Raw genomic sequence first — 27290 nt, forward strand, 5'->3', positions numbered from 1 at the left:
CAGGGAGATGGTGACCGGTGCTGGGGCGCATTTGATCAGAGGCAGAGGCAGCACCAGGACTCAGGCATGCGGACGCCAAGTCCACTGTGCTCAGAAGGCAAGTAGGGACCAAATCACATCCCATTGGAGATGAGTTTAAAGAAGTGGCCATTGGAATAGAGTTTCTGGTGGGTCTCTTACCAACAATGCTAAAATCGCATGTTTTCTTGAATTGCAGCATCTTGAGAACCTTTGGCAAATGACACCGATCCAGAGATGCTTGGCATCCATGTCGTGTTCTTAGCTCTGCCATCAGTTCTCCCTAACTTTTGGTCAGTGCCACTCTTAAAACCAATGGCCAAGTCTCAAGACCAAGGTCAATTACGTGTTAGCGATGTTGTAGGGAATACTGAATTTCACAGAATGGATGTGCACACGCGAATTTGCCAGAAGTAGAATTTTTGTATTAAAAGTCAACTTCTCAAGTGCACTGTATTATGGAATTAGAGAGATGAGGATCACACGAAGTTACGCATGTATGTGTATTTTGCCTCCAGACAATCATAAAGATGATGGTGGTCACGATCACATCGTAGACGTACAATCCTTTGAAACCACCTGTTAAAAAGATAAAACAATTTAAATATGTAATATTTAGGAAGTGAGAAGAATTGGTCCTCCAGCATTGTGTTGGCTCTCCTGGTCTTTTCCTCTCCACATAAACATAGAGTCACTTTGCCAATATCCATAAAATATCTTCCTGGGATTTTTATGGGGATTGTATCGAATCTATAGATGAAATTGGAAAGAACTGACATCTTGACCATACTGAGTCTCCCTGGTTTTCTGTTTTTCACTTTTAAAAAGATGACTGGAATTCAATCAAGTCTGAAAAGCTATTTGAGCAATGAAAGGGGCCACATGAATCAGATGGGAAGACAAAAACCAAAAAATGCAAAATTCCAGCTGAGAACAAAGGAAATATGGCTATAAGTAAACATTTTAACTAAAAAACTTATTTCCTCTACTACAAACTCTTGTAACGCCTAAAATTTATGCTAAATTAATAAATTTATACTAATTTATTTATAAATGTATCATTAGTTTCAAATATTAAATTAATATTAAATTGGCATTCACTTTAATATTATTACATTAAAATAATATTTAAAGTATTTAATATTTAACATTAATTATTTAATAATTAATCATTGGAATTAAGTTAATATATTGGATTAATATTAAGTTGATTGACATCAATTACTAATTTATTTTATGGATTCCTAAACTTATGCCAATTTCTAAACAACATGCTAAAATATTGCTTTTGTCCTAAGCTGCCTCTGCCGCTTTGGGTGCGTGCCTCCTTTCGAGTGTCTCATGTTCTTTGAGTCCTTCTATATCTCTTAGCAACATAGAGAGCAGCTATGGGGCGTGGATAATCCATAGAACAGGAAATTCTGATCAATCATGTTCCGTTTCTCGGGCCAACTCCCCGCCGGCTCTCTGCCACCTGTCTGAGTAGGGGCTTGTCTGGCCCTCATGGGACAGTGAGGAGAAAGTCAACGAAACCCATGAGCCCCTTGATTATTGGTGGTCTGGTCGAAGCTTTAAGGGGAGTGAAATATCTCATCAGGATCCAGTGTGGCCCCTTATCTTTGGAAATGAAAGCGTCCTTGTTGTTTTGCCGCAGCAGAAAATGAGGGGAGGTGACTGTTGCAGAGGAGAAGACCCCGGTGCTTAGCAACCAAGAGCAGACACAGCCTCTGGTCGCATCCTGACTTAAGCAAACCAGTTGTAAGACACATACTGGGGCATGGCGGAAATGCGACACAGACAGCAGACAAATGGGGAGTTATTCATTGTGTCAGGTATTTGTCATTGTGGGTATGAGGAAAACTGTCCTTATATTTTGGAGATGCATATTGAAATAATCAGGGATATATTAGCATTATGTCCAAATTCACTCTAAAATGTTTCCACAGAAAAATAGCAAGAAAATACAGCATTTTATTAAATGTGAGTCACCAGTATTTTGGCATTTAATATTCTCTTCTGTTAATTTTTCTAAGTGTTTGAAATTTTTCTTAATTAAGAATATTAATACCCACTTCACACAAACAGAAGGCGCTCTCTGCATCCTCTGGCGCCGTGGCTAAGGGAGCGAGGACCAGTCGAGAGACGGGACTTGACTCACCAGCCACTGACCAACCAGGAACGAGCCCAACTGGCTTCTGCATTTTTGATGAGATTTCGAGGCCTTTAAGGACTTCAAAGGCGAATAGGTTTTAAAGTTACAGGAATGAAAGTAATAACTGGCTAATATTCAAAGGGTGAGTGAAACTGTTCTGTCTGGTGACTCAGGGGGGCATCTGCAGGACTTCTGTGCCCTCAAACCACACAAATCACAGAAAACCAGCGCTCCAACTTCCAGGAGGATGACCCGTCCCCCAGCCAGCCCAGCCGTCAGCAGTTCCGCTCATTCCACCTTCCAACATGCTCTGTGAGCCATGCCCTTCGTGCCATCCCGCTACCACGGCCTGGATGCGCAGCTCTCCTGCTCTCTTCTAGTCCCCTTCTGCGGACACACAACCCGACCCCATCTGTCTGTCTCTGTCCATGTGTGTGTCTCTCTCTCTTTCCCCTCAATCATTACCCCTAATCAGTCCCCATCAGAATGAACTATCTAAAATACCAATTTGACCTTGTCAGTTCCACATGTGAAAACCGTCCTTCAAAGACTCCTGGTCACCCGAAGGCAGGCTCGGCCACCCTCCCCAGGCTGCCTTCTCTTCCCGTCCTCGCTGCCTCTCACTGTTGTTCTTGCCTCACACTCTGCGCCGGTCCTTGCCTGAGTCTTATTTATGTTCCTGAGTCTTATCCATGTCACTCTCACCTTTGACGCACACGCATGCACACACACACACGCACACATGCACACTCCAGGCTCCCCTCTCCCTGTGGACATGTACTTACCCTGGAAACTGTCCTGCAGCCTTTCCCGGGATCCTTCCTTAGCCCCCGCAGGCTCGGTGCCCCCCTGCCCACCCCGAGTGCTCACAGCATCGTGTGTGTGCCTTGACCTGGGAACACACCCCTCATGTGAAAGAATGTGCTCACCTCCCAAGCCGGCTCACGTGTTACCCCCGTCCACGTCACCCAATCCAGTCACAGCGTGGAATGGAGGAAACGTTGTCCTAAACCGAACTAAAGTAAAAAAGACACTGAAATGTTTTCATAAAAAGGATTTCAAGGAACCTGGGAAATAAATGGACGTGTACAGAGGAGCCATAGAGACATGTGGAGAAAGGCTTTCCGTAGTTCTCAGCCTCCACCAGTGAGTTCCTGCTTGTTTGAAGGTCAAGGTTTTCTATTTCTGATCTTCGTTGGTTTCCTCCTGATCTCCCAGATGTCAACAACATTAGGCAGGACCCTCGAGACTCCAGATCTTGCTAAATAGTTATTTGTAGAAATATGAGCAGATTTTCATCAGATTAGATCTTCCATCCACGGCTTTTGGTTTAACAACCTTACATTTAGGCTCCTTGCTCTCCTTTGGGGAAAAAAAAAAGGCGAGATGACAAGTGTCCGGAGGTACTGATTTCTGCATTGTCACTAAAAGGATCAATGCCCAGGGCCGGGGATGATCCCACGCACGTCCTGCCACTCCAGCTGCCCACACAGGTTTGCGTTGATGTTCTCGGTGCTCACTGAGATGGCATTTGGGGACGTGCCCAGAATTCTGACACCTCTCAGACGGAGTCTCGCCCTCCTCGCTGTCAGTGACTGTGTGTTGGAAATACCAATAATGTGTCTTTTGATTATTCTGGAAATCTGTGTGTTCCTTTTCACCTGGCTCTTTTTACAATACCATTGTTATTCACATGGAAGGGAGCGACCTTTTGTCCGTGTTTGCCAAAGGCATCAGAGAAATGGTTTAAACCTTTATAATCACTTTAATTCTGCACGTGCGTGGCCTACGTCTGTTTGGTTCTGAGTGAGCTGTCACAGCAGCTGCTCAGAGTTGGCTCCTTTCTTGTTCAGACGTTTCTCTCTGCTCACATCCCCACTCGCAAATGTTTGCACCACCAGCTGTAAGCTCTGCTCAGCTTTGAGCCTCAAGAGTAGGGGCTACTGTTGCTAACACAATGCCTTGATCCTAGAGATGCTTGGTGAATAAGTTTAGTCCCAGTGATTTATTCTTCTTCTTGCAAGTCAATAATATTGATAATATAGTCACACAAATTGAAAGAACCTGTTAACACATTGAGATAAAATACTATTATATAAGGTTGTAATATGTACATTTAAAGGTGTGGATTTTTGAATAGGAAGGTTTGGTGTGCCTAAAATCCTTTTTTTTGAAGTTGAGAACAGTGTTATTTTATTTTTTAATGAAAATATATATATTTAGGTGTACAGCATAATAGTTTGATATACGTATACACAGTGAAACGATTACTACAGTCAAGCTGATTAATCTCCATTTCCTTACTTAGTTCTCTGTTTTGTATATGTCTGATGGGAATACCTGAAATGTACTCCCTTACACATTTCCAGTATTCAACACAGTATTATTAACTATGGTCCTCATGATGTACATTAGATCTCTAGACTTATTCATCCTTATTCATAACTGCCACTCTGTGCCATTTGATCCACGTCTCCCCGTTTCCCTCACGTGTCAGCTCCTGGTAACCAACAAACTTCTTTCTGCTTCTGTGAGGTTGACTTTTTTTGTTAGGTTCCACATATAAGTGAGATCATCCAGTATTTGCCTTTCTCTATCTGGCTTATTTCACTTAGCATAATGTCCTCCAGTTTCATCCATGTTGTTGCAAATGGCATGATCTCTTTTTATGGCTGAGTAATATTCCACATATATAACTTTGTTTTCCATGCACCCATTGACCAGACACCTAGTTTCTTTCCATACCTCGGCTATTGGGAATAATGCTAAAATCCTTGGTGTTGCGTGGTCTGGATGCTCTTCTTTTCAAGTCAACACCAGCACTCTCTGAGTCTAAATCTTTCATCATGCCCAGGCCTGCTCCCCTTGTGATTTCTCAGTCATGGTACACTCTCCGTTCACTGTCCAGTTTAAATTCTAATGCTCTGCAGCCTTGTGCTTCGTGCTGATGATCTTAGACTCAGTCACCTCTGAAGGCTTTCCTTTTACTACATCTAGTTGTCAATTCAGGGTATTCTGTGATAAATCAGTGTATTTTCCTCTACAGCTTCTCCTATCTGTCTTGAATTGGATAGCTCCAAAACTGTGCTACAATATCCACATGTGCATTTTTTCCACCACCCATTTAATGTTTTCTGAAGAGCTCACTCTGGTAACTGGCTGCCTGACAGCCATCACACCTGGAGCCCCCACTCTCTGCTGGGCCAGGCAGCTCTGATCCTTGTGGGTAAAGACCATATACCCATCTTTATGGTATGCAGGGCTGAACTTGGAGGTGTAAACTATTTTTGTCACAATACTGTCCACTTCATGAGAATAGATTTATGATGTACGTATAAGATGAAAGAACACTTTCCTTAAGCTGCCGCACTCTAAACAAATTGGAGATACTGCAGTTAGTTTAAAAGCTGTGAGACAAAGCATGCTTCTTTTGATAAACTCAAGAACAAGGTCAAGCATTTTGAGATCCCTAAAAGAAAAATGAATTTTCCCCTATTCTTATTTCCACCGCCTCCGGTTGACATTGGGTGAATTCTCATGTGGTCCACTTTGCAGAGCGCCTTCCCAGAATAACCCACCAGCTCGGTAGCATGGCTTGCAATATGAGCCATCTTTCCGCCTCACCATGCTAGCAGGCACAGCAGAGATGCACTCTAAGTACACGCTAAATGGACATCTTGGCCCAGGAAACGACAATGTCAGCAGCGCAGCGGCATCTTTGATAATGAAGGACAATGATATAAAGGGGGATTGAGGCTGGAAAGCAGAGCAAATTGTCCTCGAGATCTCCCAGCATGCTCTGGGCCTCCCTGTTGAGTTTACGTCCACGTCCATTTCCTCATTCTAAAGGTTTTCAGTCTTGTCGGCCTTTGTTCTCCGTCCTGTTTGGAGGACAACTTCCCATATGCCAGATGTCTCACTATGTCTTGGGTAATTATAACTATTTAAGGAATTTCAAGAGAATGCCAGCTCATTAGGGACTTAGAGTACTTGACATTCTCTCTGATAAAAACCAGTTTGTTGAAGGGTTTAAAATTCACGCAACATGTGGTATAAAACAGGATCCAATTTGAAGGAATTGAAATTTGGGTAATCAAGATCTGAATAACTGAGATATGACCAAAGAAAATAATATTTCCTATTAGATTAAATTTTCCTACAATATGATCATATTCTTATATGCTATATTTTTCAAGATGTTAAAATAATAACAGGATTCATAGACCTATAAGGCAGGAGGGTAAAAACTTTGTTGAAGAGGAATATTAGAGAAGGGAATATTCTAATTAGCAAAATGTGATGTTTACACACGAATTAACAGGAAAAATCTTTTTTATTCCTCTCCATGTCACTGCTCAGTGAGAAAGACTTCATGAATGGATTGCAAATGACTTTTCTTGTTGAAGATGCTGCAGTGTGACTCGAGGTCACCGTTTCAACCTCAGGGACGACTGCCCCTGACTACATCGTGGATGCAGATGATGTGGATGCAGATGTCGTGGATGCAGATGTCGTGGATGCAGACGTCTGTGGACGTAGACGTCGCGGATGCAGATGTCTGTGCCACCCGCCTCGGGGACTATTGGACTATTGGGAAACACAGGAGACAAGGCTGAAGGTATACCGCCTCCAGGAAAGCAGTTAACAATATCAATTTTTTTTACTTGTTTGCTCTTTAATTTTAAAAAGGAATGCATCATACTTGGTGATAATATTGTACACGAAAGTGTTAACTGCAGCCAGATGGAAGAAAACCAAAAGAGCAAACTTAAACTGGAATAAAAAATCTCTACCTCTGTCCTCAGCAAGAATATTCCCACACCATTCCCCAAAGCTATCATCTATCCATTACTTAAAATTCTACAGAAAAAATTTGACCACTGTCTATGAAAAGGTAGAGAATTATTATTAAAACATATAACTGGTGATATTGAAAACAATCAAGGAGTAAGTAGTGGTGACGACTGTGGGCGCTCGGGCTGGCCTGCCTGCCTTCAAATCCGGCTCCTCCGCTTCCTAGTCTGATGTGGGCAAAGTTTCTGAAATTCTCTAAGTGTTTGTTTCCCCGCCTGTAGTCAATGTATAGCCTCCACTTGATAATTTAGTGACATCCCTTAACACAATGCTCTTGGTACATGTTCACTGCCATCATTATTGTTTACACCTTGCATCTCGATGTGTGGCACATTTGTGAGGTTCCTTCACAATGGTGATGTAGGACCTGACGGACAATAGTGTTACTAGATGGATTCCTGGTTGGTTGAACAGTAAATACACTCCAAAGGGGACCTGGATTTGAACCCTTCTGGAGAAAAGTGGTATATGGCCAGATTTTGCATTAGTCCATGTTCCACCTTGGTGTTTTTGTAAATTGACCAGATGAAGATATAGAAGGCATGCCCTTGATGGAAGGAAATTCCTCCTCCAAGCTGGAAGGTCACATTCTTCAATGGGGAGCACATTTAAGGAGAAGTGTGGGATGCTTGCTTTGCAGTCCTCAAACGCTGATCCTATCCTGGCAATCAATGAGAAAAGATACGGCAGCCAGATCAGCCTCAAATTTTAAAATAAATATGTTCAACCAAACTGCAGATGACACACACCAAGTTAGGGGAGACAGCAATAAAATCCACGGTGAGTCCAGATTCCGCTCCAGCTCAAAATCTGAGACGGGCGCCCGAGGACCTGCCTGCAACTCAACCAGAAGGGATGTGAAAATCCTGCTCTCGGGCTTGATAAGTCAATTCCACCCACTGGGGTCAAGAAACCTAGTTTTACCACAAACAAACAAAATCTGAGGTTCTTAGCTGAACGACAAATTCAAGGAACCTACGTATTGTAAAACACATTGCATAATGGAAGGCTGCTTAAAATACATACGATCAGCTTCCATAAGTAAAAGTTCAGATAAACCCAAGAAATAAAGTCACTACTCCTTTCCCTAGATTGACATCCCACGCTCAGATCTGAACACCTTATTTTAAAGGAGCCGATGAGCAGCCGGGATGGGTCCAGGGCGGAACAATGAGAGGAGAGCAGTGAAACCCTGCGTTCACCCGGTCACTTGACGACAAGTGTTTATTATGCCCAAGGACGTGTGGAGTCTGTGCTGGCGTATCACACAGATTTCCTCGGTTTATTTTCAGAACAATCTTATGAGATGGGATTTTTGTCTCTGTTCTACAAGTGAGAAAATACGGGCTTATTATCACTCAAAATGCTAACAAATGTGTGTCCAAGCTCTTGCAGCTAGAATGTGGCCCAGCCCCAAGTCTGACTCCAAAATCCAGTTACTTCCATTGTGCAGACTATTCCCAGCCAATGAGGACGGCGGCAGGAAACTGGGAAGAGGACACGGGGGAACCGAGAGTCACACGGACTTTCTCCAAAATCCCCAGGCGCCTTCTGTGTAGCTCCAAGAGAAAGAACCAGAAGAACTATGAAGCAGAAATAAAAGAAGACAAATTTGGGAGCAATATGAGCAAACACAGCACAACCGAGGGAGTCATAAATGCAGCGACTCGTCCCCAAGCAGGCAGTGCCCGTCACGGGAGGGGCGGGAGCAGAAGTGGCCACTCGCCCAAGTTGTCATAGATGTGACCCTGTCTTACATGCGACTCTAGGCTGTATGACTTCCCAGATCCCCTCCCACTCTCCCGGTTTGTCCCAGATGTCACAGACTATGAGGGACAGTGTCTCTTTCACCTTCGCATGGCCAGCACACGGCCTAGAACCTAAGAGGTGTGCCATCGAGCCTTTGCAATGAGTGAATGAGTTGGATGATTGGAAATGTGACTTTTTTATCCATGGGGACTGTTCACGTACTGGGAAAGGAAGCAATTTTTTGTACAATATTACTTTACAGATTTTTAAAAAAGCAATAGTCATAACAGCATTTTCTTTTAAAAGCTATGTTTTTCCATTTAACCATGTTCTTTTGCCTGAAATTCTATTAGAAAATGCCCCTTTGAGTCAACCTTCCTTGCATTTTGTTACAATACACGTTGGTACCACTGTAAGTTTTCCCTCCCGATGAGTTCTCGGAAAGAACCAACGAGACTTTCACAGGGACGGTCCCCAAGACAGACGGATCAGCCGGCGCCCCGGCAGGAGGAAGACCCAGCATTCTGAGGCACAGAGAAGTGGACGAGGCCCTCTTCATGTGTTTAGTTTGGGGTCCTGAAAAGACAAGAAAGAAATGATGCCCAGATGGGGGCGAGGAGCTGGGCCTGAGGCAAATTCCTCCCCCTGACAATTCTGCTTTCTCTCCAGCCGTCTCTCCTTGCCTGGCCCCACATCCTGGACACACAGAGCCTTCCACAGTCCTCCCCAGTCCTTCATTTCTTTGTCGCCTGCGTATTTCTGACTCCTCCAAGTGAAGAAGGAATGCTTCATAGAGGGCCACTGAGGAAGGCGGAGAGGGCCGATTTGGTGTGAGGGGGTCAGGGGGAGCAGGGGAGGGCTGCTTCCACTTTGCACGAACATCTGGCCCTGACTTTTCTCAAGAGACCAGCGGCCTGGGGTTCAGCAGTTCAGGTCCCGGGTGCGGACATGGCAGCGCTTGGCAAAAGCCATGCTGTGGTAGGCATCCCACGTATAAAATAGAGGAAGATGGGCACGGATGTTAGCTCAGGGCCAGTCTTCCTCAACAAAAAGAGGAGGATTGGCAGTAGTTAGCTCAGGGCTAATCTTCCTCAAGAAAATAAATAAATAAAAATAAAGAGACCCTGGGGGAGGTGGCACAGCCCCTCCCATCGTAGAATACATTGTCATGGGACGTATTCCATAACCATCAGAGGAAAGAGTCCTAAGATCCGAAAATGGAGAGCTTGGGCCGTAAGTGGCTGCTCATTCCCCAGACCTGGATTTCAACGGTAGATGCGTCCAGTACTTACAATGAGCAAAGGTGACACTGCTAAGATTGCTAGGACAGAAGGAACACTCGGGCATCGCAGGAAGGCTGCAGAGAGACCATCAGCATCTGAGCGTCAAGACGAGTGAATGGCATTTCCTGAAAACAAAGGGTGAGTGGCACACGGTGGAGTGCCTGCATACAGCAAAACTCGTCTAGCTTTCACACACGCATTGAGAGCCTGCTGCTTCCTAGGTCTGCTCTCCTGTAGGCGGTAAGAGAGGCCCCGCCCTCCCGCGCCCAGGGGAGATGGCGGTGGACGTGCTTTCCCCAAGCGTGATAAATGCTGTGACAGAGATGCTGTGGGATCACTGAGAAGAGACAGCCTGAAGCTGGGGTGGTGCGGGAAGACGGGAGAAAGGATAATGCTCCACCACGGGAGATAACGTCTCAGGTGGAAACAGATCACTCTAACAGCAGCTACTGTTGTTGAGGGCTCCCTAAGTGTGAATCCAGAGAAACTAACCCACCTCCCTAAAGTCTCACATCTAAGAAGTGGAGACTTGACCTGGAAACCAGGCCAAAGTCGAGCCTCCTGCCCCTGTGCTGCCCCCAGCCAGGCGCAGACAGGGGGGGATGGAGCCCCCTCGCCGCTCCCACCCACGGGGTCTTGCTTGTTCTCAGGGTGCTGGGTGCACTTCAGGCGGGAGGGAAGTCGAGCAGCTTGGAGGTGGAAACGTGGTGTCTGGGAAGGGATGACAGTTAATGCGGCCCTGTCTGAAGAATGCGGAGAAGACCAACACAGACTCTCCGAGATCCCAGCATCATTGGCCGAGGGGATAAAGGAGCTGGGCTCAGCAGGAGCCCGACTGAAGAAACAACCCTGGAGGGAGAACCAGGTGTGGGACTCAGGTTTGGTTCAGGCCACAGCAACACCCAGGGAAGTCCCATTGGGAGTGGGTACCACAATAACACCCAAACCACAGGAAACACTGGGAGGTGATGCTGAGTGACCAGCCATTTTTCTATAAAGAGCTCAGGAAAAGAACAAGCCCGATAGCTTGCAGTAGAGAAGCACTGCGGCCCCCCATACCTGGACGGGCTTCAAGCAGCAAGACCGCATATCAGGGATGGGGACGGGGCAAGCTGGGGGCCCGCAGGGCAACGACCCACAGAGCTGGAGCTTCTTGTACATGTCTGCTGCCTAGATGAGAGTTTGGGGAACTCTGGGGCTGAGCCTGCAGGAGAAGAAATTTGTGACTCCAGCCAGAGGGGACGGTGACAGTAGGACTCACTGAGGCATCCAAGCTCCCACAAAATTAATGACTCAGTCCCAGGACAAAAAAGAGGGACCTAGGGGGCTGGCCCCGTGCCTGAGTGGTTAAGTCTGTGCGCTCCGCTGCAGGCGGCCCAGTGTTTCGTTGGTTCGAATCCTAGGCACGGACATGGCACTGCTCATCAAACCACGCTGAGGCGGCGTCCCACATGCTACAACTAGAAGGACCCACAACGAAGAATATACAACTATGTACTGGGGGGCTTTGGGGAGAAAAAGGAAAAAATAAAATCTTAAAAAAAAAAAAAAAGAGGGACCTAGGAGAAACCTGATGAGTATTTATTAATTTAATGTAATTTGAAAAGCCACATTTGTGTGGCCCTTTCTACAACAACCCTGATAAATAGGTGAAGAATTTTGCTCTACAAGATGTCCCCTCCCTGTTTCTTTACGTAACTTTCCAAGCATCACTGAGCATCTGCTGTAGCCTGTTAATTACCCATCAAAGGAATCGGGCGAGAGCTTTTTAATGTGCTGGTAGCTGATGTTTGAAAATCAATCAGAAATTAGGGTAGGATTTCCTTCTCTGAGATGGTGGCGTAAGTCGATAAAGAAATGGGTTTAGAGTTGGAAGACTCCATTTTCAGGCAACTTTTGTGAGGGCAACATTTCCAGGAAGTCAAAACTTGAGTCATAAAATGGCATCTAAAAATAGAAAATTCCCAGCTGAGGCCTCCAGTTCCAACGGACTCTCCACGCATCTTCTCAGACAGGCACAGTTGGCAAGGTCGTTTGGAGAGGGAGCAAATGACCACAGAAGGAGCAGGAAAGCACCAAGAACCTCTGCTACAGCGGAAAATCTCTCCAGGCTACAGAGTGCTTTAACCCCCCCGTCCCACCCCAGGGGCCACAGTCACCAGAGCCGTCCCCCCCGACGGAAGGGAGTTCCCACAGGAAACCCTCCAACAGCTCTGGATGCCCTGGGCCGGGCCCCGAGTGCGGTGTGGACCCCACGCTTTGCCTGCTGAGCCCCAGGGCGGCAGGTTTGCCGTGCGGGTCTCAGGTGGGACACTCCTGCCTCGGCTGCCATCCGACCCTGGCCGCCTCCCATCAGTGTCCTCAGGGCAAAGCATGAGCAAAGAAGGGGGTCCCTGTGGGCGCTCTTCCTCTCCCGCCCACCTAGCCCCCTGCCTCCATCCTTACTTCCCACACTGAATTAGGGTCGGCTCTGGATCAGGCCATCAACCAGGCCAGCGACCCACTCGTGGTCAGAGTCCTTATCACAGTGGGCACTATGCTCGACAGAGATGAAATCAGGGACTCCATGTGGAATTTTATTTTATCTCATTTTTAATAAGAATTGTATATACTTAAGGTGTACAATATGATGATCTGATATAATATACATAGTGCAAGAATCACATTTCATCTCCTCACATAGTTGCCTTGTGTGCATCATCTACTCTCTCAGCAAATCTCCCGTAGTCAGTGCCACTCCTTAAGTACAGTCCTCATGCTGTGCACTGGGTCTCTGGCCTTACTCATCCCCCGTAACCACCGCTCTGTGCCCTTTGGCCAGCATCTCTCTGCTTCCCCCAACCCCACCCTGGGAACCGCCACTCTGCTCTCCGCTTCTGTGTATTTGACTTTTTAGATTCCGTATGTAACAGAGATCATGGAGTTTTTTCTTTCTGTGTCTGGCTTGTTTTATGTAGTATAACGTCCTCCAGCTTCATGCATGTGGCCACAAATGGCTGGATCCCTTTTTAAAGACTGAATAATATTTCACACACTCTGTCATTTTTAATTTCTAGCCTTTTAGTGTGGCCAACCCTGTTTTACTTTCAATTAAACACTGGTAATTTGGAGTATCTGGCAGTAGTTAGGAAATAATTCTGTAAATGAGTTTTGAATTCACTATATATGGCTCATTCCTCATCTGTAATGTGCCCCCAAAAGCACCTTCATTTTCCAGATACTGTGATGCAGAATAAAGTTGTCATCATTAGGTGCAGATAGATAGATAGACAGACAGATGTATATATATCTCACAATTTATCTGTTCATCTGTTGACAGGCACTTACGTTGCTTCCATGTCTTGGCTGTTGTGACAGTGCTGCAATGATCATGGGGGTACAGAGATCTCTTCAAGGTACTGACTTCGCTTCCTTTGGGTATATACCCAGAGGAAAAATTTCGGGATCACATGGTAGTTCTGCGTTGAGGTTTTTGAGGAACCTCCATGCTGTTTTCTGTAGTAGCTGCACCCATTTGCATTCCCTCCAACAGCACACGAGGGCTCCCTTTTCTCCAGGCTCTCGCCAACACTTGTTGTCTCTTGTCTGTTTGATAAAAGCCATCCCAACAGGTGTGAGGTGATGTCTCATTGTGGTCTGGATTTCCATTTCCCTCATGCTTATGTCCAAGAAGGTAATTATGAATGCAAAGCAGCCTTATCCTAGCGAATATCCAGACCACGGATGCTGAGAGTCGAGAAGAAAAGAGTGGGGACTGAGGACACCGGGGGAGAAGTCCAAGGGCTGGGGAGGAGTGACGCCTCAAAGGATGGGCAGAATGGCAGCATCACAGAGGCAGGCCGAGGCCATCCATCATGAAGAGAGGGAAGGAAACCAAAGCACAGACGCAGAAAAGCAACAGCATCTCGAGCACTAGTCACAGGGGTCTGCTGGGCTCTTGGGTCCTCCTCTGACTGTGTCCTGTGCATTTTCAGAGATGGTAGCTATGCTAGCCTCAAAATTTGAGAATTACTCACTAGAGCAAAGTTTCATGTCCTGGAAGTCCAGCTGCCACATCGTGGGAAAAGTGCTGTTGAACAGAGAAACGACCCAGGATGAGTGGCGGCCAGAGGAAGAACAGTCTCTGACAGTCCATGAAGTGGTCAGATGGCACCAAAGAGCTGAGAGTCGATGCCCCGCCTGCACACACGTTCTGAACCATAATCACTGCAAGCCAGTCTAGCGTGCCTTGAGCCCCGGGGAACACAGGGTCTGAGGGCCACTGGGGTCAGGTAATCACACGGTCGCTTCATTGCTTGACTGGGTTGGTTGTATTTCTTAGAGAGATTTCTGCAAGAGAAGCGTCATAACCAGCTGCAGAGACGTCAAAAGCCCTCAGAAAAAGGATCCGTCACGGGAATTATTGTCAGGCCACCATTTTTATTGCCTGGTAAGAAGCACAAACACTGCTGAGAACGTAAGAGCTTCTGGGAGCTTCCCACGTCATCCTAGGGGCCACGGCCCACAGCCCACGAAGGCTTGGGAGCAGTTCTGCCTCCTGAGCGCAAGGTGGAAAATGTTGGACTTCAGGTCCAGTTTGGGATTCTATGCGTCATTCTGCACCATTAGCCCTAAACTTTAACATTGGTTTTTCTAAACAGACAGACAGAAGCACACACAGAAGTCCAGCTGTTGTTGTCATTGCTGATGTTGTCCTTGTCGTTTTGGTTTATTTGTATTTCTCTTAGCTCAAAGGCAAATGTCGATTTTGGTGGAAAAATAAAGTTTGACCACATGTAGGAAGCACAAGCCATTATTCCAATTATATTATTTTAATGAGAAATTCTATTTTTGTTAATTAAAATATGTGGAAATCTAGAAAGGACATTTCTAAATATCACCGTGGCTAATTTCCGATCAATAGCAGGCCTTTTGGCAAGAACTTGTTGTTAGCTATTAAGGAAATGAGGTCGGGGTAAGAGGTGGCATTTCAAGGTACTCTGTACTGGCAACAAAGTGATGAAGAAAAGGCCCAGGCCTCAGGCACAAATTCCTGAACCGAATTTCAGTATCTCCCGGATTTCTTCCTTCCACCAGGAGCAGGGTCCTCCTCCAGCGACTTCTGATGTTGAGAAAATCCTGCCACAGGCCCCCTCAAGTGTTAGACCCTCTGCTGCAGGGGCCCTCCGGCCCCAGTCTCCAACTCTCTACTCCATTTTCAGACCCTCCTTCCGACCCTCGGACCCAGATGTGCTTCCTGATCCTTCTCTGCTACCTGGCCTTCTTGGTGACAGATCTGGCCTCCTTCAGACAGCGCTGACCTCTCCTGGCCGTTGCTCCTTGCCTAAGGCCAGCCTCCGGGAGATGCACCACCTTCAGTCGGAACCACTGCCCCACACCCCACACAAAGGCCAGTTGCCCTGATTGGGGCCTAAACTACCCAGACGTACCTCAGCTGTTCGCAAACAACTTCTGTTTGTGGATGTCTTTTGCATTCATAGTTTTTCTCCCTTTCTTTGAACCAGCTCGGGCATTATTAAGAGGTTTTTAAATAATATGCTAGTATAGTAGGGAAAAAGCAACAAGCAAAACTGTTCCCAGTGGCAGTCCCAAAATATTGTTCCACTGACCTACCTCTCCTGCTCCAGTTTGCCACCCCAAAAGAGAGCTCATAAAAGGAAAGTAGAACCCAGATCCCTTTGTATCAGACATCAAACAGGCACTGTCATTTTTTCTTGAATTTGTATGACTATATTATTAATTAATTAAGCACTCCACAAATATTTTAATTAAGTGCCTTCTCTGTTGCCAGGTATTATTCTATGTATCTCATCCCAGAAGCCAGGAAGGGACCAGGAAAATCCCTTACCAGGGTAATCGTTGCTAATAGCGAGTCATTCCCGGGAATGTGTGAGCTCCTTAGGGAGGCGCATTAATACCTTCTGTTGCGTTACTATTTAAGGAACCCCATCAGGAAGGATCTGGTTTCAAGTCTGCGGTCCTCAGTGACGGGGAGGAGAGGAAGCAGCTGGCAGCAGAGAAGGGCTGGTGAGGAAGATCAACCTGCAGTCTCTCCCCGAGGCCGCTTTGTCGTCACCGGCTGCGTGGGATCCCAGGTTCTCCTGGAATCCGTCTCGTGCAGTCTGAGAAACAGCCTCCCATTGCCCACACCTGGGGCAGGACCCTCGAGGACGCAGGGCCAGGCCAGGGCTTCTCCCAAGGGTGCTTCCGAAGATCCCAGGGAATCTGCTCTGAGCTCAAAGCCAGGCAGCAGGTTTCCCACCGCGCCACCCGCTCCCCGTGCGCTACTGGGCAGCCATTTAGCCCTCCCTTCCCCTCCGTTTCCTTGCTGAAAAATTAGGGTAAAAATGCCTGTCCTGGGATTGTCGTGAGACGCGAGTTAGATGATAGCAGTGAAAGTGCTTTTGTGAACCTAGAAGCACCACCCGGGTGGAAGGCGCCAGAACCACTGTCAAGCCATTCTGGGCGCTGGAGGCTGCAATGATGTTGGGAAGCGGCCCCAGCCTGGAGCCACAGATCGTAATTTCCCAGTGGGACCAGGGAGTGGGATAAGGGAGAAGACGCAGAATTCCAGAAATGCCCCCAGGAAGCTGGTGCGGTTCAGGAAAGGCCGTGGGTGGCGGGATTCAAGACTTGGACGTAGCTGAGCTGAGAGATTTCAAGGCTGCCTGGCCGCGGAGATAGGGTGGGGCCCAGGTTTGGGATCACATGTGTTGGAATCATTGTTGGACAAGAATATCAATTTCTTCATTAACAGAAAAACTACTGAATGCATGATAGATTGTGAAGATTAAATGGGATTATCAACATACCTGAGCATAGTGTACCCAGTAGGTACTTGGTAACTGGTGGCTTTTTCCTCTCACACCACTCCCTGGGGGCCGTGTGCAGACATGAAATTAGGTATTTTATAATTTCCTTCTCCAAAGAACAAGGGTCTGCTGAACCACTGGCAGGACATTTCCCACAGAACTGCACGATTACACACTTGAACCGCTGCTTTCGTGCAAATTCAGTGTAGACCAATGAAATACACCACACTCAGGCCACTTCTCCCAACTTGTCACCGGCCACCTCAGGCTCCTGTGGCAGCAGCAAAGTCCCTCACAAACATGGTTCCCAGGGTCACCAGCTCCGAGTCAGTACTTGCATCTTTTCTGCTGTGTTCTCAGATGTGGAGTTTACGAGCAGCTGAGCCAGAAGCAGCTGTGCACAGTACCGTCCAGACACAGTACTCGCCTTCTGATGCAGGAGGAAACTGGGGCGCCGTCCGAGAAGACCAGACCCCCCGTGGCTCCTCCCTGGGCACATCAACGCGCATGTCAGGACGTCAGGTTCCTTCCTGGAAGAAGATTGATGGAGACGGATGACAGCTTCACGTCTGCTTCACGTCTGACACCCACCCTGTCTGTCCAACCCTCTTCCTATGACGTGTCGGCAGCGTCTGCACATGAGGCCTCCTCAACCCCACACGTGAACGTCTCTTCCCAGCAGGGTCTGCTTCCTCTCATGGTCCCCCTTCCCACTCCACCTGACTGTCCACACCCCAGGCCGGCTCCAGGCCCATCCCTGGACTTGGGGTTGCTGCTCTGGGTGGATGTCCTTCACCTTCTCAGTGTGAGGACCACACTGATTCTCACCTCCCCCTCCCAGCTTCTCGAGGAGTCCTGGGCGCACAGGTGATGCTCATTACACAAACGCTTGACTAAATAGAGTTCATCCCCTGTCTACACTGGGATTTTTCTCTCAACTTTCCACACCAGTTTCGATCCAGGCTTGCACCCTGAAAGTGACGACAGCATGCAATGATAGTGACATTGGGGACATTAGCTGAGTGTCACCACCCTGCCAGCCCTGGGCTAGCAGTTTTATACATTAACCAATTAAGGCTTCACAACTAACTCCGTGAGGTGGGTATTTTTTGCAAATCGCAGACGAGAAAACTGAAGCACAGAGAGACTAAGAAACGTGCCTAAGGCCCCGCAGCTGATGGTGGCAGAGCGGGGACTAACACAGCCCCGACGCCAGCGCCTGGTCCACGGATGCATCTCCTGTCAGGTATCTAACCAACAGCAAAGGAGGCCAAACTCAGCCTGCACTTCTGCTGACTCTGGGGAGCGCGGCTGGTGGCAGAGCAGGTGGGGAACATGTTTATTGGGAACAGGAGGCACTGGGAGGAGAGGAGGCGGTGGGTCTGGCTCTTACCCCTCAACAGCCGAGTGGAAGACCTTTGATCTCTCTGGGCTTCAGCGCCTCGTCCGTGAAACGAGAAGTGTGGACAAGAGTAACCGCCGAGGACTAGATGGTGTCCTGCATCTCCTGAAACCGCAGGTGTGGACAACCGAGTACCCCTCCGCGCTCTCCGCTAAGGACCTGACATCCATTGGGCTGAGCAAAGAAACTGAGGTTGGAATGACAAATATAGTATTTGTTCCCAGAGAAGGAAGCCATGGAAGCAGGCCACTGCCATCTCACGGATGCAGGGACGCAGGACAATCGCGGCACCCAAATCGAGACAGGACTGGTGGGGCTGGGAGGGCAGCACAGGCCGCTTCCCTCCCAGGACGCCACCTCCTCCTCACTCCCGTGAGTGGCCCCTTCTTGCCTGCCTCTGAAGGCGTCCCTTTCAGGGCACGAGCCACCTGGAGGAAGCACAGGAAGAATGAGAGTGCCGATGCCACGCAGCCCAGCATTTCCTGGAGCTTTTATTCCAAGGGACGAGTTGCCCCCGAGCCACTGACTGCAATGGCACCAGGGCATACTACACACTTGGCTTAGGAGGCACAGCAGAAATTTCTTCCAGCTTTGCTCCCAGCAGTGACTGTGGCAACACTCCTAGTTACACCTGTGTGAGGACAAGGTCACCAGAGAGGGGGCACACCCGCAGGCCCTTCGCCAAACCCCTCACCTGATCTATCTGTTCTCCGTTCAAGCACAGAGTGTCAGAGCCGGAAGGGCCGCTGGAGACATGTGGTCGCGTTTCTTCACTTTACAGAGAAAGACGAGACCAGGAGAGGTTTGATTATTGGCCCAAGGTCACGTGTCAATTAGTGGGAAGGTCTGCACAAGCATCCAAGCCTCCTAATTTTTATTTCTGTGCTCCTGTGGCTTTCTGTGGTCTCTGGCTGCTGCACCCCTGGGAGGGATGCGAGCTGCATTTTACAAAAGGAGAAATGAATTCATGAGCACAATGAAAATAAACACATAAAGTGCTTCCCAAGTTTGACATTACCAGTAACTTCAAAGTACAGAATGTGTCCACTGATACCAAGAAAACTAAGGAATACGGATGCACGTTGTGAACACAGCAACCCAAAGACACGACTCTAAGTGGGCCCTGATTAAAGAGCTTAACCACCTATGACAGCTCCACCAATCGGTAATATTAGAGTAATTAAGCAAGGAGGCCATCAGATGAGGAGGCTGTAATGCCGTGGTGACGGTCGTGAGCAAGTCAAAATCCAAGCCCGTAAATGCCTCCAGGTCGTGAAACTGAAACCCAAGGATGACCCATCACAACAGCCAACTAGGCTTTAAGGAACAGCCAGTCAATGGTTTCCTGGCTTCGCTCTGCCTCTTCCCTGCAGAGGTCTCTCCCCAGCTCCTGTCAGTGGATTGCTCCTTCCTAACCACTTCCGATTTGGCGCTGCCCAATTCAAATTGATTTTGGCTCAAATAAACTCTTAAAATTTTTAATATCCCTCAGTTTATCTTTCAATAGCCATTTACTATATTCATGGAAATTCAACCAGCAGTGACACCACCATCTGCTATCCAGCAACATGTTACAATGGGAATATAATCGCGGGAAAAAAAATATATCACGCATATTTTCTGCCGTCCAGGAGCCTGTGCTTCTAATAGAGACAACAAGATGGAGATGGAGAGCATGCATGCTGTGGTTAGATGCTCACATCAATGGCATGAGTATCAAAGTAGGTGGCCAGTTGGAAGAGGATGCATGGGTGCTGGCTGACCTTGGGCAGATCCGACAACCTCCCCAGGCCTCAGCTCCTTCATCTGTAATATTAGGGAATTTTACCTCCTTAATAACATCACTCCTGGGTCTTAAATTCTCTGATCTTACTGCTCTCATGATCTCAGGGAAGACTTCATTGATGGTGGGCCTTAGGAGTTGAACAGAAGGAGAAAAGGACACAACCACCTCTGTAAAACCGCAGGCTTTGAACTCATTTTTCCAATGTCAGGCATATTTTTCCCTCTAATCAATTTAAGAAAATCTCCGAAAATATTATTTTTTTGTTTAAAAACACTTCCTCTCAATCTTCAATCTTTCACTAGGATTGTCCGTCCGTCACTCGGGAAGCCTCAGGCGGAGGTGAGAGGGTGTCAGAAGGGCAACACGAGTTAGGGAATGATTTCAATTGCCAAACTCAGTTCTGTCCTCTGCAGTGCAATTTTCTGTTGTAATTCATCAGTTAGGCAAAGATTGGCTCAGCTCCTGGAAAAACAATCCCATCTCTGTAAGAGACGCTGCCAAGAGGTGAACATCTTAAAGCGAAAAATCATAAAGCATTAAGGATGGAGACAGTATCTGAGGGAAGGTGACTCCTCTTTTCTCAGGATTATACTTCACAGAGAATCATTACTGTTCCCCCTGCCAAAGGCTTAAAAACTCATCTCTGCTTTCACTTTTACAGCAATTATTAATCTACTACCACTCAAGTTTCCATCCTTCCTAAACCACCAAGAGTTTAACCTGCATATCCCCTAAATCAATTATGGATACACTGGAACAATTTCAGAAGTGCATACACAATACAGACTGTTAAACATCTGCAAAGTAATTAAACACGATTGGGCAGGGATTGCGTTAGCGCAATGTTCTTGATAAGCTGGGCAGCCTTGCTCACTGCTGCCCCTTGGCAAACCCTCCAAGGGTGTCAATCAATTAATAGAAAGTCAGTTATTGCACTTACTCTCTACCCAGCCTGATTTTAGGTGTTGTTTAGAATACGCTTGAAAAGATACTCAAGGAGTTTATCATGTTGATGAGTCAAGACATTCAAATGAGAAGAATTTGGAGATCAATGTCCTAAATAGGAATTCTGAAAAAGACGAGATCAGGATTCAGCTGAAGCAGTTGAAAAGACTTAGAGGGGAAAAAAAAATGAATGAGACTTAAGCTGATCCTGGGAAGAGAGGAAATGTGCAGCACTTAAGAGAAAGCAGGGCCCTTCCAGGTGACGGAAGGCAGAGGGAGGACAGGCAGAGGAGTCGGAGTGAGCAGCGTGTCAGAGAGGGGCTGCAAGGGGGCTCACCTGCTTGGAGCTGAGCTCCTGATGCAGAGTGTGGGTCTACTTAGCAACTGATGACCTCAGATACTTGTGAGACCCTGTGTATGCCCTGTTCAAAGGGATAGAAATGATGTAAGACATCACTCCAGCTCTCAATGAATCAAGATGATATTGTGTGTATATACATATATCTCCCATCTTCTTTATCCTTTCGTCTGTTGATGGACACAAGTCATTTCCATATACTGGCTATTGGGAATAGTGCTGCAATGCACATGGGAGTGCCAGTTTCTCTTTGATACCCTGTTTTCATTTCCTTTGGACATATACCCAGAAATGGATTGCTAGATCACATGGTAGTTTTACTCAGCTCTTTCCTGAATTATGGCAACCTATAGTTGATTGTCACCTGCTGTTAAACCTCTTTTTTATGAGCTCTTATATTTTGTGTTTGTGCTCTTGTTTTATTGAGGTAAACTGCTTTATTGCTTTTAAAAATTCATGGTGATATATTTGGTCACTATTGTTGTTTACCTCTGGGCAATATTTTTCAAATAGGAGCTTCCATTTGCCATTTTTCACCCTGTTAATTTAATCCATTTCCCTTTGGTATTTTTAAATAGACATTTTAAATTATAATTTATCATTGAATGAGGGGATTTCTTCCTATAAGCCATTTGATGAAGCCACATGTGGTGGAATATCCAAGGTCATATTCCAAGCAAATGGAATTCTCTTTGTGCCCAGGGTTATCTGTAGGATTAAATTCATTTAGATTTACTTTGCTCCAGCCAATCCAGGCAGTGGTGCAGGGCTGCTCCTGTGCAGAGTTTCTCCCCACCCTGCCTCACCAACACACTGAGATAGATAGATGGATTTTACAAATATAGCTTACTGCACAATTCCTCAGTTTAAACACGCTTTCTCTGTTTCCTGAGAATTCATATCACGCTGCACCCAGGGAACTCCTGTTGCCAGCCCAATCATCTTCTTCTCTGCTTCCAAACAAATGATTGTTGGCTTCCCCCGTGGCAGGGGTCCCCTTCTCCCTCTGCCCGTGCGTCCTGACATCTGCAGCTGTGGGTGCCCTCTCGGAACCTCTTCTTGGGCCTCCCTTTGACCTTCTCTCCCCTTGGCAGCCTTCTCTCATAGATTGTGTTTCAGGCTTACAGATGTCTCCCAATTTTGTTGTAAAGGTGGCGTTTTGCATTTTAATTCTCATTCTCCTTGCTGCTTTGGGGTGATTTTTAAGAGGGTAAGATGGAAAATGCCATCTTTGCAGAGCTAATTCTAAACTGGAATTGCTCAACAAATTCTGAGTGAAATTTTAAATGCAAAGAGGGAAAGGGTCACAGGAAGACGTCCAGAGGTCAGAGCCACGACTGCCTTCCGAAGGCACACGCGGAGGCTGGGCCCGTGCAGGCCGGAGGACACCTGTGCACAATTTAGGAAAAGGCTTCTCTCCTGCGGGACCAGCGCGTCAGGCCCAGCAGCTCTGTGGAGATCGAGTGCAGCCGCTCAGGGGCTTACAAGTGTGCTGCGATGACCACATGTGGGGGAACTGAACCCTGTGCTCTTGCAAGGACAAGGGGCTGAGGTTCTTTCCAGCCCACGACAATCGGGGACATGGCTCCTCAGCTCCTGTCATCAGAGGCCACGACGGCAGACACCTGTGCTGTCAACGATCCTTTGCCTTTTATTCTTCTCACTTTTTTGCAAAGCCCCTTTTATAAATAAATTACAGCCTCTCTCAGCTTTCTCAGAGTAAAATAAAATACTTTCTGCTTCATTCGTCTGCAATCAGGCCGGGTAGAAGAGGATAAAGAGCAGAGAACTGCTGGATTCAGGAATAAACATAAAATAATTCAAAGATGTGTTCGTGCGTGTGCATGTGTGTGTATCCGCGTGTCTGTGTTGTGTGCGTCCGTGTGTGCATGTCTGTGTATACGTGTGTGTGCGCGTGTGTGTGTCTGCGTGTCTGTGTTGTGTGCGTCTGTGTGTGCATGTCTGTGTATCTGTGTGTGTCCGCGTGTCCGTGTGTGGTAGATGACGGAAGCGTCTCTGCCCGTGCCTGTAGTCGCCGCCTCTGACGGATGCTCACTCCCGGCCCTCCACTTTGCTCAGCAGGACGACTGTGATTAGAACTCCGGTGGTTCAGAGAATGAGAAGGTAGATTCGGATAAACAAAGCTGGGAGGAACAGAGTTGCAGGAGACAGCAGGAATGAAGGGGTTTGGGACGAGAGGGGGAAGAGTCTAGAATGTCAAGTTGAAGAGAAAACACCCCAAATCTTAAAGACTTTCAAGAGTTCACCCATTTCTTACCACTCATCCAATTCTCTCTGTATTGCCTCAGCATTATCCATTTAGAGAAGAGTAAACTGAGGCAACGAATCTGCCGAGTCACGTAGTTGTCCCTCCCAGGGCTGAGGAAGGAGGCCCCGTGCCCTGGGGTCACCGTGCTCGTCTGAACTCCACAAGCCGTATGATCCTGATGCATAATTAATAGCGGGAAATGTACATCTGCATTTTCTGTTGTTTCTGCTTCCCGGGGGCGTCAGCAATGAACTCACCCTGCCCTCCAGCTTTAGCTTCAGGTCAAACCGAGGCTGGATGTCAGCGCTGCAGGGAAAGACTTCCTGGACAAGGGGACACCTTGCAAAAGCCAAATATTCTCCGATCGAGCACAGTTCTTGTGAACATCGCTACAAAGCAGGACCGAGAATCGGTGAGCGTCTGACGGGGGCAATCACAGGTCGGCATCACTGGGTCACTCATCCCCAGTGGCCGACCGTCCTTAGCAAGTCAGGGCATTCTGAGCGCCCTGGGTTTTCTTTCAGCAAGTGCCAGTACCTTCCCCGGATCCCAAGCTACTTACTATGCTTTCAGCTGATGACAGAACATGCTTCATTTCTAATGTTTCATAGAAGGCATTCTTTGAAGTCAATTTGTTACATGACAGCACTACAAAGAAGGAAAATAATAAGTATATGCTATTTACTTCTACACTCTAGTTATTCAATAAGAGAGAAAAACGCCAATTGACTCCATCACTCATACAAAATTCCATACGCTCAGTCTCTCGGGGGACCTGAGTTGTTGTTTCAGTGGAAATTACAGCCAGGGTGATTCGCTTGGAAGTAGTTTTTCATCTGTTTGTTGTTGGTTTACTTACCACGGGAAAAGCGACATGGGCAAGCCATCAGTGAGCATAACTGTACCATATTCTTCAAAGGTTCTGAACCCAGAGTCCAGAACGCTGCATCTGAGATCCAGATGTGCTGGTGGGTGGCTGGGTGACCTTTGCTAAGTAGTGTCACCTCTTGGGGCCTCCGTGTCTTCACCTGAAGAGTGGACTGCACTCACTCATGTAACACCCCACAAATGCAAATGAAGGGTCCAGGACGTGCTGGGCCCTGCGACCCCTCCTGGGGGAGGAAGTGGTGGGTCATCAGCCCCCGTGGCCCCCGCCCTTGGGGACTCCGAGTGCGGGGAAGGAGGCCGATGGGGAAGAGGAGACACATTTCACACTAGCAGGGTCCCAGGACGCCTCCTAAAAATCCCCGACTTCTGAGCACTGATCGCAGAGGCTCTATGTTGTCCTGGAGGCAGGACCAGGTTCCCCCAGGAACGGAACCAAAACTGTGAGGAGCGACTGCTTGTATCCCGTCTTCCTGGAGTAAAACTGAAAGCCCGAGAAACACTCCGCTTACCATTAATCAATGTCGGGAGAACGGTGGCTTTTTCCCCCTAAGACACAAAATTTAACTAGCTGCAGATTTTTAAAAACCAACTAGCCCATCCCCACTCTCGTCTTACAATAAGTGGCTGGCATTTAGGTTGCACAGTTGAGTTTTTGACATAAATTATTTGAGCCCGTATGTACCTCCTCTTGGTTGATTCAAGAAATTACAAATGTCCTAATACTCAGTGACAGAACTTGACATATCAAAGGATTCATAGGAACATCAACAAAAAATAAATCACCATTTCACTGCCCCTCCCCAAAACTAAATTCCTCGTTTTACAAAGACCATATAATCCTTTCATTTTCAAACAAATACCACTGCCTCACTGTTATTCTAGCGTAAGCTAGCATAAATCTTACAACAGGCAGCACGTTCAATGTGCTTTTAATAGCCTGCTAGAAGGGCTCCTACGTGACATCACCCCACACCGAATTTGAGGGGATTACCTGTGTCAGCCCGGCCAGGCGGTGGCAATGGCAGCACAAAAGATCTGCCCGAGAACTTGCCACAGGAAACTATGCGCTGTATTTTCGTGCCTCGTAAAAGGAGGGGAAAAAACAGCTATTAAATTAATTGGCACTAAAAGCATGTAATAGTTATCTAATCTATTAATTTTTAGTTTAATATTAACTCCAGTGTCTGCTATGACACGCATTTGACCTGCACAAGGAGCCAGGTCACCAGCTCCGTCTTTGAAGGGAGACGAGTGGCTGGGGGAGGCGGGGGGACGGGATTCTTTCCCTTTGACCTTGTATTCGAAGACTGTGTTTGCTTTGAGACAAGTATTGACTTTATGTGGGGCCGGCCTCGTCGAGCCTGACGTAGCTTGTTCCTCCGTAAATTTTAAAGGACCGCAGGTTGAAGAGGTAGCTTTTAACTCTCAGACATTTGAAAAAGTTCAGGTGATACCATCTTTCTTCAAAGGAGGAGAAAGCATTCGATCCTAAGGTAAGAAGAGAGGGCGCGCAGGACCGCCCAGCCACTCAACAGGGCGGGGGATGAGCCCGAGCCCCCAGGTCTTTTTTTCCCTATGTTTCCCTAATTTTTGTTTATTTATAAGCATAGAAGAAGCACTTAAACTTTCTATCCTGCATTCCAGGAACAAGGCTGAACTCTGGAAGAAAAATCGTCGCCATAATAACTATACAATTTGCTCGTGCTTTTGAAAGGTGCATCCCAAACAAAGTCATAAACCCATCAACCGCCTTCAGAAGAAGAATGGTTAAAAACTAGAAAATTCTCTGGAAAACATCTGATGGTCTGAACGATGTGAAGGACTTCCTGCCAAGTGAGCTGGGGCACTTGGACGGACACAGAACGGCCTTTCGGTTAAGGCCGCCCAAGAACTGCTTCCCACGTTCTTCACCCAACTCTGTCACTCCCTGTGGGAGCATTTTCTTACACTTTGAGTCCAGGGTCTAGGAATTTCATCATCTTGGGTTCACACCTCAGCAAAGAAAGTGGAGTATCTTCACGAAATGACACTACTATGTGGGCATCTTCGCAACAGTGACGTGGCTCTCGTCACAACGTGTTCTACCTGAGAGCTGCACACCGGAGTTACGACACCGTCAGGATTGGAGGAGAGAGTGGAGTGAGTCCAGGAAGCCCTTGCTGCCCACTCCAGGCAGAAAAGGAGGTGAATTTCTCATTCTCAGGAATAAGGCACCGGTTGACCTTCTGGACTAGGCAATAGAAGCTTCCAGAATCAACCAGCTGCTCTTCCAAACTATCTTCGAATGGCATTTTGCCTGTGTGGAGACAAGTGTGGATATTCTCTGAGAAGCCACCTATTAACGGGAGACGCCTACTAAAGCCCATTTGCCCTGAAATCAGAGGTGTTGGTGATCGCGTCCCAGCGGCACTGCCTTTGAAGGTGGTCTCTGACCAACAACTACCCTTCCATGGCTGAGGGGAGAACTCTGCGAAAAACCACGCCATCCCATGGGAGCAGCTTCCAGCTGTCCCCCACCCAGAACATCGGGGAGAGACACAGAGACCAGAACCCTGCCCCCCTGGAGCCATTCGTGTGCTTCTGATGTCCCAAGGTGCAAACTCTGAATCTACCTGTGCTCAGTGGATAGTACAGTTGAAATACATGCTATTGGTTTAAAAATATTCTTGCCAGCTGTCACTGAGATCCTACAACCATATGTGCCATTGTGTCTTTGGTAAATATATTTCAGTACTAAACGTGAGACCTACAGGTACAACTGGAGAATGGCCTCA

The 27290-nt window shown here is 47.2% G+C and overlaps 2 long non-coding RNA genes across 3 annotated transcripts in view; both read right to left on the reverse strand.

Moving 5' to 3' along the window:
- Positions 1-7313: 7313 nt before the first annotated feature.
- On the reverse strand, positions 7314-25410 carry LOC124243459 (uncharacterized). Of its 2 annotated transcripts, XR_006889672.1 has the most exons (10): positions 24488-25410; positions 24191-24276; positions 23886-24017; positions 23638-23803; positions 21339-21423; positions 20997-21125; positions 18262-20518; positions 16869-17398; positions 10066-10181; positions 7314-9349 (listed from the first exon to the last, which is right to left on the reverse strand). It is a non-coding gene; the product is annotated as an uncharacterized LOC124243459 (long non-coding RNA). The 2 variants fall into 2 exon arrangements; XR_006889673.1 differs by lacking the exon at positions 23638-23803.
- Positions 25411-25517: 107 nt separating this feature from the next.
- LOC124243460 (uncharacterized) overlaps positions 25518-27290 on the reverse strand; it is a 105667-nt gene continuing 103894 nt past the window's right edge. Inside the window, exon 7 of the long non-coding RNA XR_006889674.1 lies at positions 25518-26812. This is a non-coding gene — a long non-coding RNA (uncharacterized LOC124243460). The remainder of the gene's footprint in view (positions 26813-27290) is intronic.

Source organism: Equus quagga, chromosome 8 (assembly GCF_021613505.1).
Source record: "Equus quagga isolate Etosha38 chromosome 8, UCLA_HA_Equagga_1.0, whole genome shotgun sequence".
Classification (NCBI taxonomy): Eukaryota; Metazoa; Chordata; class Mammalia; order Perissodactyla; family Equidae; genus Equus; species Equus quagga.